Source organism: Trichosurus vulpecula, chromosome 3, assembly GCF_011100635.1.
Source record: "Trichosurus vulpecula isolate mTriVul1 chromosome 3, mTriVul1.pri, whole genome shotgun sequence".
NCBI lineage: Eukaryota > Metazoa > Chordata > Mammalia > Diprotodontia > Phalangeridae > Trichosurus > Trichosurus vulpecula.
Genome location: NC_050575.1, coordinates 4,842,592 through 4,854,269, shown reverse-complemented (window position 1 = coordinate 4,854,269; position 11,678 = coordinate 4,842,592). Strand labels below are relative to the sequence as shown.

At 40.1% G+C, this 11,678-nt stretch overlaps 1 long non-coding RNA gene across 1 annotated transcript; it reads left to right on the top strand.

The window, feature by feature from the left end:
- Positions 1–2,236: 2,236 nt before the first annotated feature.
- LOC118844311 lies at positions 2,237–9,133 on the top strand. Its single transcript, XR_005009962.1, has 3 exons — positions 2,237–2,465; positions 7,844–7,941; positions 9,031–9,133. It is a non-coding gene; the product is annotated as an uncharacterized LOC118844311 (long non-coding RNA).
- The last annotated feature ends 2,545 nt before the right edge of the window (positions 9,134–11,678 follow it).

Here is an 11,678-nt window from a genome sequence, read left to right as displayed (position 1 = left end):
CTCTCTTTGAGGCATAAGACAGCTGAGGCCCAAAGAAGTTAAATATTTTGCCCAAATTTACATGAAAAGAAAGTAAAAAAGCCAAGATCTGAATCTAGTTCCTTTTATTCCACATCTAGTCCTCTGTAGCTCGTCATGAAAATGCAACTCAGAAAAGACTCATGGGAGAAGTACATAAGAAGCTTTGTCTCAGGGTCACCTCACTATGGCTGGCAGACATTTTAGGAATGGCTTCTGGAAGGATCCTGCTATGCTAAAGTTCTTGAGGCTGGGATGTAACATTGTGGACTCCCAACCTGGATTGTTTGGATGGAGATGTTTTTCTCTGTTTTCATAATAAAATTTCTCAATATAGAATCACAGAGTTTTAGAGCTGGAAGGGTCCTTAGTTGTCACTTATTCCAACACATACTTAGAAAAAGAATATCCCTTGTGGCATCCATGTAACCTCAGCTTGAAGCCCTCCAATGATGTGGACTTACTACCTCCCCAGATAGCGCATTGATTCCACTTTCACATGTCTCTAATTATTAGAAAGGTTTTTTTTTCTGACATCAAGCTTAAATTTACCTCCTTAGTAAAGAGATAAATTGTTCTTGGTTCTGCTTTCTGGGGCAAATGGTATAACGGATCAGATAAAAGAATCTGGCAGGCCTACAAATACTTGTAACACAACTGCCATGTTCCCTGAGTGTTCTCTTCTCCTATCTAAGCATCTCCTGTGTCCCCCCGTCCCCCGCCCAAAGCCATTCAGCAAATGGTAAATAGTAAATACATACATACATATATATGAATAATTTTCAAAGAAAGAAATCTAAGCTATGAATAACCATATTTTAAATGCTCCAAATTACTAATAGTTAGAGAAATGTAAATGTAAACAACTCTTGAAGTGCCACCTCATACCCATCAGATTGGCAAAAATGACACAAAAAGAAAATGGCATATGTTGGAGAGGCTGAGGGGGAAAAAGGCACATTAATATACTCTTGGCAGGGCTATTAACTGGCCAACCATTCTGGAAAGCGATTGTGAACTCTGTCCCCAAAGTAACTAAGTTATACACACCTTTGGACACAGTCATACCACTACTGATAACCCCAAAAAGATCAAAGAAAGAAGGCAACTCTTATGAACAAAAAATTTATGACAGCTCTTTTTGCTTTCTACTTACTCATTCTTTCCTCCCTCTTGGTAGATTCAGTCTAGGTCCTCAAGTGCAGGCCTTTGACTAAATCCAAACTTTGCAGAACAAAACTGTCAAAATGTTTTTGGATCCTGAAAGTCTCATTCAGCAAGTCAGCTTGAATGTACGCAATAGAGGTTCTCCCCAGACTTCTATGTGGGACCTTCAGTCAAATGATAAGTATTGATAGTGATGGCTCCTATTTCTTCCTATAGCACTTAAAGTTTTACAAAGTGATTTCCTTACAAAAACTTCATGAAGTATCTAGTACAAATATGACTAAGCTGATTTTTCAGATGAGGAAACTGAAGATCTGAGACGTGAAGTGATTTGTCTATGATCAGATAGCCCCAAAAATGTCAGAACTTGAACTCAGGTTTTTGTGTCATTGGAGCCACCAGCAAGCATAAGGATAAGAGTCACATAACTGACCATCCTGTTGACATTTTAAAAGAAAAGTCACATTTGTACCACACCAGAATCATAGAACTGAAAGAGACTGAACAAGCTCTCTGGTCCAACCTTCACCTGAACCAAAATCCCCTTAACTGCCAAGGTGCTGTCAGTGATCTTTGACACTGTAGTCTCTAGCTAGGAAAGTTAAACTCAAATTGCACAAAGCAAGCATTTACAACATTTTATTTAAAAACATTCACTATCGATTGTCCTAAAGCTAATATGAACTTGATCCCCTCTGGGGTTTCTCAATCTCCTTGCAGAGGATTGCATTCACTGCCCCCTTTTCCTACCTGAGACCCCTCAGTAGTTGCAGGTAATTGAAACAGAAATCTGATCTGTTCATCAGCAAAGGAACATTTTCCTAGGCACACATTACATCAGGTCTGGGGTGTGTGTGTGTGTGTGTGTGAGTGTGTGTGTGTGTGTGTGTGTGTGTGTGTGTGTATGGAGTGGGAAGGGAAGTCGGGGGCTTTTAATATCTTAAAACTCAAGAGCATTTCTCCATGCACCAGGGAGACCTGAAATTGCTCCATTCCACCTGCCACTTGACACAATGGTCTATTTGTATCCACCTCCCAGCTTCCACCCCTCAACGACCTAGACCGTGTGGAAACGGTCACCCAACACAACATCCCTGACCTACCCTGAGAGGCAACAAAAGAAGAAAAACATCAGAGCTGGAGATCAGAAGAAGCCAAGAGATTCAGACTCTGCCAAAGCAAACATGCATGGCGCAGGCCAAGAGCCTAGAGAAGAAACCAGATTGCAATCAAAACCACGGCTGAATGGTCTGTCTAGAAGCATGGCTTCAATAAAACAGGTAAGGAAACCATCTAAGGACCCCCAGTGGTCCACAGATTTATTGAGAATTCAATAAAAATCTCAGAACAAATAGCCCTGGAGCCCTGGAGACTGTGCCTCTGTTGTAATAAAAATGCAATAGAAGCCATTAGGGACTGGAGAAGGGAAGCAACAGGCTCATGAGAAAGGCCTGGAGACCTCAGCCAGTGGCAGTAAAATACATGACATGTCATTAGGGAGAGAGGAAGCAAAGGCAAAGTCTGCCTGGACAGCACAAAGCAAGCCCAGATCAGCCCCCTAGCACTGAAACCCAGTACCCCCGGCAGTAAAAATCCAGGTGAAAGGGGGAAAGGAGTAACAACTGCACAGAGACCCAGCTCCAGCAGGTCCTGTCAGAAAGAAACCATGGAGCAGCAGAGAGTCCTCAGGAAGTCATCAGAAGTGCAGTAAACTCTGAAGGGGCCATGGAGACAAATCAGCATTTGATGATAAAAGGGTAATTTCTCAGGACATTGTGTGTGTGTGTGTGTGTGTGTGTGTGTGTGTGTACAAGAGAGAGAGAGAGAGAGAGAGAGAGAGAGAGATGGGGGAGAGATGGGGAGAGAGAGAGGGAGAGAGAGATGGTGGAGAGTATATATGACAGAGAAGAAAAGGCAGGAGAGGAGAGAAAAGGAAACGTAAGGAAGAAATTAATATTTAATTCAAGAAGGACAAATTATTATTAAAATGTCATAGAATATTATTGCTCCATAGGAAATGTTGATTATCATGAATTCAGCCAAATACAGGAAGATGTGAGCTAATGCATGGTAAAAGAAACAGAACCAGGAAAACAATGAACGCAATACACATTACACCACTGTAAATAGAAATAACAAAACAAAATGAATATAGTGTAATGATTAAACTTGGCACCCAGAGAGAAATAAGAAAACGCACCTCCCTCCTTTCTCTCAAGAGGTAAGATTAAAGTTATGGAATGTTGCATATTTTATGTGAAGCAGTCAATGTGTTCGTGGATTTACTGAATTTAAAAAAATTCTTTATTACAAGGGAATGCTCTCTGGCTGGGGGAAGGATATATTCTGAAATAAAGGCGATGTAAAAATAAAAATCCTCAAGGAAACTTTTAAAATCAATCAATCAACCAACACCTGCTCTGTACCCCTGAAATCTATGCCTTGGCCCGGTAAAATTACATGGTAAAAGACAAGAAGAGTAATGATAGGTGGTATGTGAGGGGTTTCTGACTCAGTGGATGACTAGGGGACACAATGGATAGAGCATAGGGCCGGGAGTCAGGAAGACCTGAGTTCAAATATAGCCTCAGATACTTCCTACCTGTGTGACCTTGGACAAGTCACTTAGGCTCTCTTTGTCTCAGTTTCCTCATGTATAAAATGAGGATAACTATAGCACGTACCTCACAGGGATGCTGTGAGAATCAAATAAGACAAGCTCGATGATCTTAGAAAAACTTGGACGGAGTCACAGGAAACGAAGAGTGAAAGGAGCAGAACCAAGAAAACACTGTATACAGTAACAGTAACGTTGTTTTAAGAACTTTGAGAGAATGCCATTGTGACTATTATAAATACCCAAATTAACTACAAGGGACGTATGAAGGAAGACATTATCTGCATCCAGAGAAAGAACTGATAAATGGAAGTATATAGAGAATGATTTTTTTTTACCAGATTTCACATATATAAACATATTTATGTCTAATGGTAGCCATCTCTAGGGCAGAGAGAGGAGGAGGAAAGAAAAAAAAGGGAAAAAATTACATGATAAATTCATTGTATATTTAAAAGGAATAAATTTGCAATTTCATGTGTAATCATCTTTTTATTACTTTATATTATGGAAATGCTTGCTTCACTCCTTAAATTAAAAATAAAATTAAAAAGAATATCTATAAAGCTCTTAGCACAGTGCCAAGCACAGAGTAAGCCCTACATAAATGTTGGTTATTACTATTCTCTAATCAGAAGTCTGATGACCACTGGTCAAAGATCAGAGCCAAAGCTAGGGTTAGGTGACATAGGGCTTTGTCTCAGGTAACCATAATGTAGAAGGCATTGACTGAACTTAAACTCCCAGTAATGTAGAAACATTTGAACTTGGCACTTCTCTGTAACTCAGCTTTTTCTCTCTCTCTCTCTCTCTCTTTTAGTTTTCAACATTCCTTTTATAAGATCGTGAGTTCCAAATTTCCCCCTCCCCAAGACGGCATGCAATCTGATATAGGCTATATACACATACAATCATATTGAAAATATTTCCACATTAGTCACTTTGTGAAAGAAGAATCAGAACAAAAGGGAAAAACCACAAGAAAGAAGAGAGAGAGAGAGAGAGAGAGAGAGAGAGAGAGAGAGAGAGAGAGAGAGAGAGTGAATAGTCAGCTTCGATCTCCATTCACACTCCATAGTTAGTTCTCTGGATGTAGATAGCATTTTCCACCATGAGTCTTTTGGAATTGTCCTGGGTCACTGTTTTGCTGAAAAGCGCCAAGTGTAAAGTTGATCATTGCACAATTTTGCTGTGTAACTCAATTTTCTTATCAGTAAAATGAAGGCTAATAATGCTTGTCCTAACTACCCCAAATCATGAGGAGATAATAAGGCAAGAAATTACTTTAAAAAATTAAGAACATGCAAATGTAAAGGATTGCCCTTTTTATAGAGCTAAAAAGACCTTATTGAGTCCATCTCCCTCTGCTTTCACTAGATGAGTGAATCTCCAATAAGCAGAGGTGGTGAGGAAGGAGGAGTGAACTTGGATTTAGCGGACATGAGTTCAAATCTCACCTCCACCATTTACCACTGGTGTAGGCTTGGGCAAACTCTGAGAAGTAGATCCATATTATCATGTTCATTTTTTATAGACAGAGGAACTAAAATGTTCCTCACCACCACCCCCTCCCACCAAAAAAAAAGGTGGAGAATTTGGTGAAGACTTCATTCCAAAAAGAGCTAGCTCTTTTTAAGTACACAATTTGACTCCAGTATTGCTGAAGGTGGGGGGAAAAAGTGATTTTGATTGTCAGGTAGAACAAGCTAACAAAGTACATTGTGTTATGTAGAAGGGGTGGGGAATGAACACCTATATTTAATATGCATTAAATCAAAATATGTTATCAATACTGAGTTCCCCAAAATTCCAAATACAACATAGAATAAGGTTCAGAAGCATAGGAGGTGACGCTAACTGAAACCAGTCACAGTGTATCTCTCCATCTAAAGAAATGTATCTGTAAGAATGAGTAAAGATGACTGTAATTTGCCCATGGTCCTACAGCCCTGGAATTGGTTCTATAAGAAGTTCTTAGAATTAAAGATCCAATTCGAAGCAATGAGCATTTAAGTGACTACTATGTGAATGAAATATATTATAGTCTAAGCTCCATTTACGCTCTAACATTCTATGCTCTATGTTCTAACATGCATAAAACTTTATAAAATTCGAAAATCTCTTTTGACACTAGCATTGTTTCCTAACATTTTATTTTCTAGGGTGCTAGAATTTCTAACTCTGACACTCTTGGAATCCTAGAATGTTACAGGAAAGAACACAGAATGTTCATACAATGAATTAGAAGCAGAACTCGAATTCAGGTCCTCTGGTTCCCGCTCCAACATTCTTCAGGCACTGAGATAATTTCAAAATGTTTTTGAATGGGTATCATGATGTATGTGGTACAAAGTACACTGGTCTAGAAACCTGAGTTTGAGTCCCCACTCTAACACTTGTGGTCATAGGCAAGCCACCTAACTTCTCTACGTGTACTTTTTCCACCTTCAAAAATGGAGGAAAAAATACCCTTAAAAATATTTGTTCTATTTACCTGGCAGGTTTGTTTTAAGGAAAATTTCTTGTGAATAGCTATATAACTGTAAGCTAACACTATTGTGTGGCAAGCAGTCTCTGAGCAGCACCTCAGTCAAGGAAGCTTGGTATGTAATTACAGAAGGTAAAGGTCAAATAATAAGGTGTCACACTCACTGTAGGTAAGTATATACACAGTGTCTTTTTTTATGAAATGTGGAAAAGTTTCCTTTGATTGAATTGAAAGGGGCAATGCCATTGCCTGGCTGAAGATTGCCTACACCCTTGCTGGCCCCTTAAAAAGCCGAGCTCACCCACTCTTAAAGCCAGTCCAGAGAGGAGCCAAAACAAAGGTAGAACCCTGCTCTGAACTAGAAACCTGGAATCTACTAAAGGAGAAGAAGCTGTGAGAAGCCACATAGAGCTGGAACAAAAGAAACACAGGTGTAAACAGTCACCATGTGGGCAAGTCCTAGGACTCTGGGAGCAAGGCTTTGTGGTCCAGTTGGGCATAAGGAGCGCTGGGTGGATCTTCCATCACTAAACTTTGTTCCTCCACCCTCTACAAAAACTGAAGCAGTAATTCTTTTTTTCCTTTCTTTCTTTAGCTTCCCTTTCCAGGGTAGTCTTTTCCTCTGAGCATGGGAAATCCTTCCTCAGAAGCATACTTTTCTTTATTTAAAAAAAAAAGTTTACTTTTATAATGTTATAAATAGCATTAATTAAAAGCATTTGATAATTATCGGGAATATAGTTGAGAGGATATGATGGGAGAAGAGAGTATTTCAGGAGAGGAGAGAGGTATTGCTAGAAGGGGAGCACATGTGCATGGGCGCGTGTGTGTGTGTGTGTGTGTGTGTATGTGTGTGTGTGTGTATGCATTCTGGTTACAACTTTGCAGAGGAGAGAGAGAAAATGTTTACACTAGGAAACCCATCTAGGCAATCAGTCAGTAATACTCTGGTAAAACAATAAGTGCTAACCTACTGCTCACCACACTCCTTCCCGATACTGCTGTTTCTACGTTATCTTTTAGGTATGAAGCTGATCACATAAACTCTGTCATTAGTTGAACAGGGAACAGAGTTAGGTTTTTAATCATTCCTTTTTTCCAAAAGCAATGGAAGTCAAATATTTATTTGGTTTTTGTGCCTAGAATAGAAAGTAGAAAGCTGGGTGCACAGGAGTAGGATGGCCCAGGCACATGATTGGACATTAGGTGAAACATGGTCTTCTCTGAGGCACAGCTGGTGGACTAAGTGAATTTGAACCCAATAATTACACTTATTCACAATATGTTTTTGCTAGAGCCAAGTTTATTCCTATATTCAAATATTTTTCCCTTTAATTAAGGGATCAGGATTCTAATGCTGACGCTAACCTGTTCTAAGAACATAGGAAAATCATTTCCTTTCAATGGGTAAAAAAGACCTGTGTGCTGCTAGTTTGGGGAAAACATCTCCCTAGAGAGAAAAATAATCCTAGAGATCAAAGAAAAGGAGGTAAAGGGTTATGTAAATAGAGATTGACCTTCAACAGGATAAGTCTACTGTTTCTATCTTGAAGGTGTCCTCCACTATCTTAGAGACCTCCAGTAATACCAGGACGTTCTGATGAAATCAACTACAGAGAAAACATCTCCACCGGAACAAACCTGATATTTGGTAACTCCTGAGACCCCAAGGTTAAGATGTTCTCCCCAGAATCACCTGACATCTTATCCCCATGACTCAATCTCCCAAATAAAGAGAGTGACTGAACAGCCTCTCCAGATAGTCTTCTTTTGCTGCCAGGAATGTTACCTCAAGACTATGCAAAACCCTGTATAGTATGTATCTCTTCTAGTTCCTTAGCATTGCCAATCACCTGGCAACTGCCCTTCAGTTCATGCCAATTGATTATCCTCTAGCCTGAGCTCTTGATTTATCGACCTCCACTCAAATGGACTGAGGTGGAAAAATCATTTTCCCTGAGGATCTTAGGACTCTGGGTTGAGGAAATTCCACTATCCCTGTAAAATGTTAGAGTATGATCTCATAGGTTCCTTCCATGTCTGTCTCTAAGTTTTAGGGAACTAAATGCTGCCATAGAGCATTGAGCGGGACAGGACATTCAAATACAGAATGGTAGAAAACAGAATGTAGAATATTAGAGTGGAAAGTCACTTTAGAATACAAAAGGCATCCAGATCAAAGGTCCCTTAGAACATGGAATATCTTACCTGAGTTATTATAATGGCATCCTAGTCTTCCTTCTTCTAGTCCCATCCACCTCCAAACCTCATTCCACTTACTCCAATCTATCCTTATACTTCAAACAGCTTTTCCTTTACCCTTCAAGGCTCTACACAATTCCCAGGTCACCTTCAGCCTGTCTTCATAGCCTCACCTCATACTTCTCCCATTCACATACTCCTCCTCTCAGCCCAAGTGCACTACTATTTCTACCGGCTTCCGTCTCTCCACCTTTTACTCCCATCATTCCCTAGCCCCAAAACAAATGTCCGTACTTTCCTTCATTGGTTGCTGAAATGCTTTCTTTCCAAGCCAACTCACGGGCAATTTCCTCCATGAAACTTTCCCGGACTGTGCTAGCCAAAAATGATCTTCCTTCTTTCAAATTTCTCGTGGTATTTTGGACCTCTGCTAGGTATTATCAAAACACTTATAGCATAGTAATGTGTGTGTGTTATTCCACTTAATTTAGATGAGAAGATCTTGGAGGGTAAGCTTTCTGTTTTATTTGTTCAACAGCTTTGGCAGCTCTAGAAGCAGCTAAGTATCACCCAAGGAAGAAAGCTGGACCTGGAATCAGGAAGACATGAATCCAGCCTCAGTCACTTACAGCTGTGTGACCCTGGGCATGTCACTTAAGTGCCCCATGCCTCAGTTTCCTCATCTGCAAACTGAAGAATGTAACAGCACCTACTTCCCAGGGTTGTTGGGAAGATAAAATGAAATATTTTGAAGGGCTTTGCAAATCTTGATGCGCTATATAAATGTTAACTGTTACCATTTTTGCGTTTTCTTGCACCCCTCCTTTCCCAGAGGAGAAAAGGAAGAAGTGATTTGCCCAAGATTACACCGATTAGGAGCAGAAGCAAGACTAGAATCCAAGTCAGCATGCTTCTCACTTCACTATTTTGGTAGCATCAGCTTGCATTTTTTCCCCTCATTCAGATGCCAATGGGCAAGATCACGGGAGGGAAAACAGTAAGATGTGGACAGAGCCTTGTTGGCAGGAGGATTCTAAGGAGTCTGGCAATTAAAACAACTATATTTTAGGTCTCATGGTTCTATTTCTTCTTGCACTAACATTATGAGATGCTATTATTTAATTGAAAGCGAAAGCTGCTTCCTTGGAGAACAATGCCAGGGCAAACCTCAGCGCCTGCAGAAAATCACCCTCACATGACTCATAAGCACTTCTAAACAGGAAATACTCTGCTTATTTTGTTAGCTGTGTTTGTGTAGTAAGGGCAAGGAACACATTTCCTTGTTTTATTAAACAGCATGAAAGGATTAATTACACTTCCATCCCATGTCCTCCTGGTAGTGAAACGGTACAAACAATAAGCCAAATTAATAGACTCCTCCAGGGAAAAAACACAGTAGGAGTCCTTTGGATAGGAAGCTACGCACAGTGGTCAGTTCCATATCATTAGGGATGTCATAGGGACATGGACACAGACACACAGACACACACACACACACACACACACACACAGACACACACACACCTGTGGAAACATGCAGAAGCAGAAAGTTACTGGTCTATAAATGAGGAAGTGTGTGGTCTAAGTCAGCTTGCTAGATATCTTTGGGCAAAGCACTAATTCTCTCTTATTCTCATTTTCCTTATTTGTAAAATGAGTGAGTTGGACTAAATGACTTCTAAGGTCCCTTCCAGCTCTGACATTTTCTAATTCTATGAAATAAAAATAAATCTTTGATACCTCTTACCAATATATTAAATAGTAAACTTCATTTTATGTAACAACTGAGGCAATTCAAACTTGGTACCCTGCCCCAGGACTGAAGATCATAGAGCTAAATAAAAGTTAGAAAAAGGTCCTATTCTTACCTCGCCTTCACTGTTTTGTTGGACCCATGATCTCATCACTGTGGATAATCTCTACAACAGTTCATATAGCAACCTATCCTACCTTCTCCTCCTATAAGAGGCAGGTAGGTGGCACAGTGGGTGGAGTGCTGGACTTCAGACACTTACCAGCTGTGTGACCCTGGGCAAGTCACTTAACCTCTGCCTGCCTCAGTTTCATCAACTGCAAAATGGAGATAGAAGCAGCAACTATAGCATAGTGTTGTTATGAAGGTCAAATGAGATAATAACTGTAAAATGGTTACCGTAGTGCCTGACACATAACAGGTACTTAATAAATACTTATTCCCTTCCCTTGTCCTCTATGTGATGCTCGTCCATAACCTCCTATAAATCCTGGAGCAGAAGGAGTGAACTGGTTCAGGTCAGAAAGAAGGCGGTTGGGAAAAATGTTTTTTCCTGGAATCTTACAATTGGAGGAGGAGTATAAATTGTATTTCCTTTGGGAAACTATGCAGAGCTCTTTACAATCGAGAGTTTCTCCCAGAAACACAGCTCCATTAACATTAATATTCTTTCAAGTATGCCATAAGGTGATAAATCACGGAACATCACAGTCTTTGAAGAATAAAAGTTGTGTCACCACATTGTTACATTGCTAGTGGAGCTGTGAGATGATCCAGCCATTTTGGAGAGTAATTTGGAACTATGCCCAAAGGGCCACAGGAATGTTCATACCCTTTGACCCAGCAATACCACTTCTAGGGTTGTATCCCAAAGAAATCACACAAGAGGGAAAGGGACCCATATGTACAAAGATATTTATAGCGGCTCTTATTGCGGTAGCCAAGAATTGGAAATCAAAGGGATGCCCATCAATTGGGGAATGGCTGAACAAGCTGTGGTATATGAAGGTAATGGAATACTATTGTGCCATAAGAAATGGGGATGATACGGACTTCATAACAACCTGGAAAAACCTACACGACATAATGCTGAGTGAGTGGAGCAGAGCCAGGAGAACATTATACACAACCACAGATATATGGATTCCGTGAGGACCAACCCTGACAGACTTCACTCTTCTCAGCAACACAAGGTGCAGGCACAACTCCAAAGGACTCACGATGGAGAATGCTATCTACATCCAGAGAAAGAACTATGAAGTTTGAATGCAGATTGAGGCACACTTCATGCTCGCCTTTTTTTTCTTCTCTTTTGTTTTTGGGTTTTTTTTGGTTCTGTTTCTTCTTTCTCATGATTCATTCCATTGGTCATAATTCTTCACCACAACTTGACTAGTGTATAAATTAATTTAATGTGAAGTTATATGTGGTAG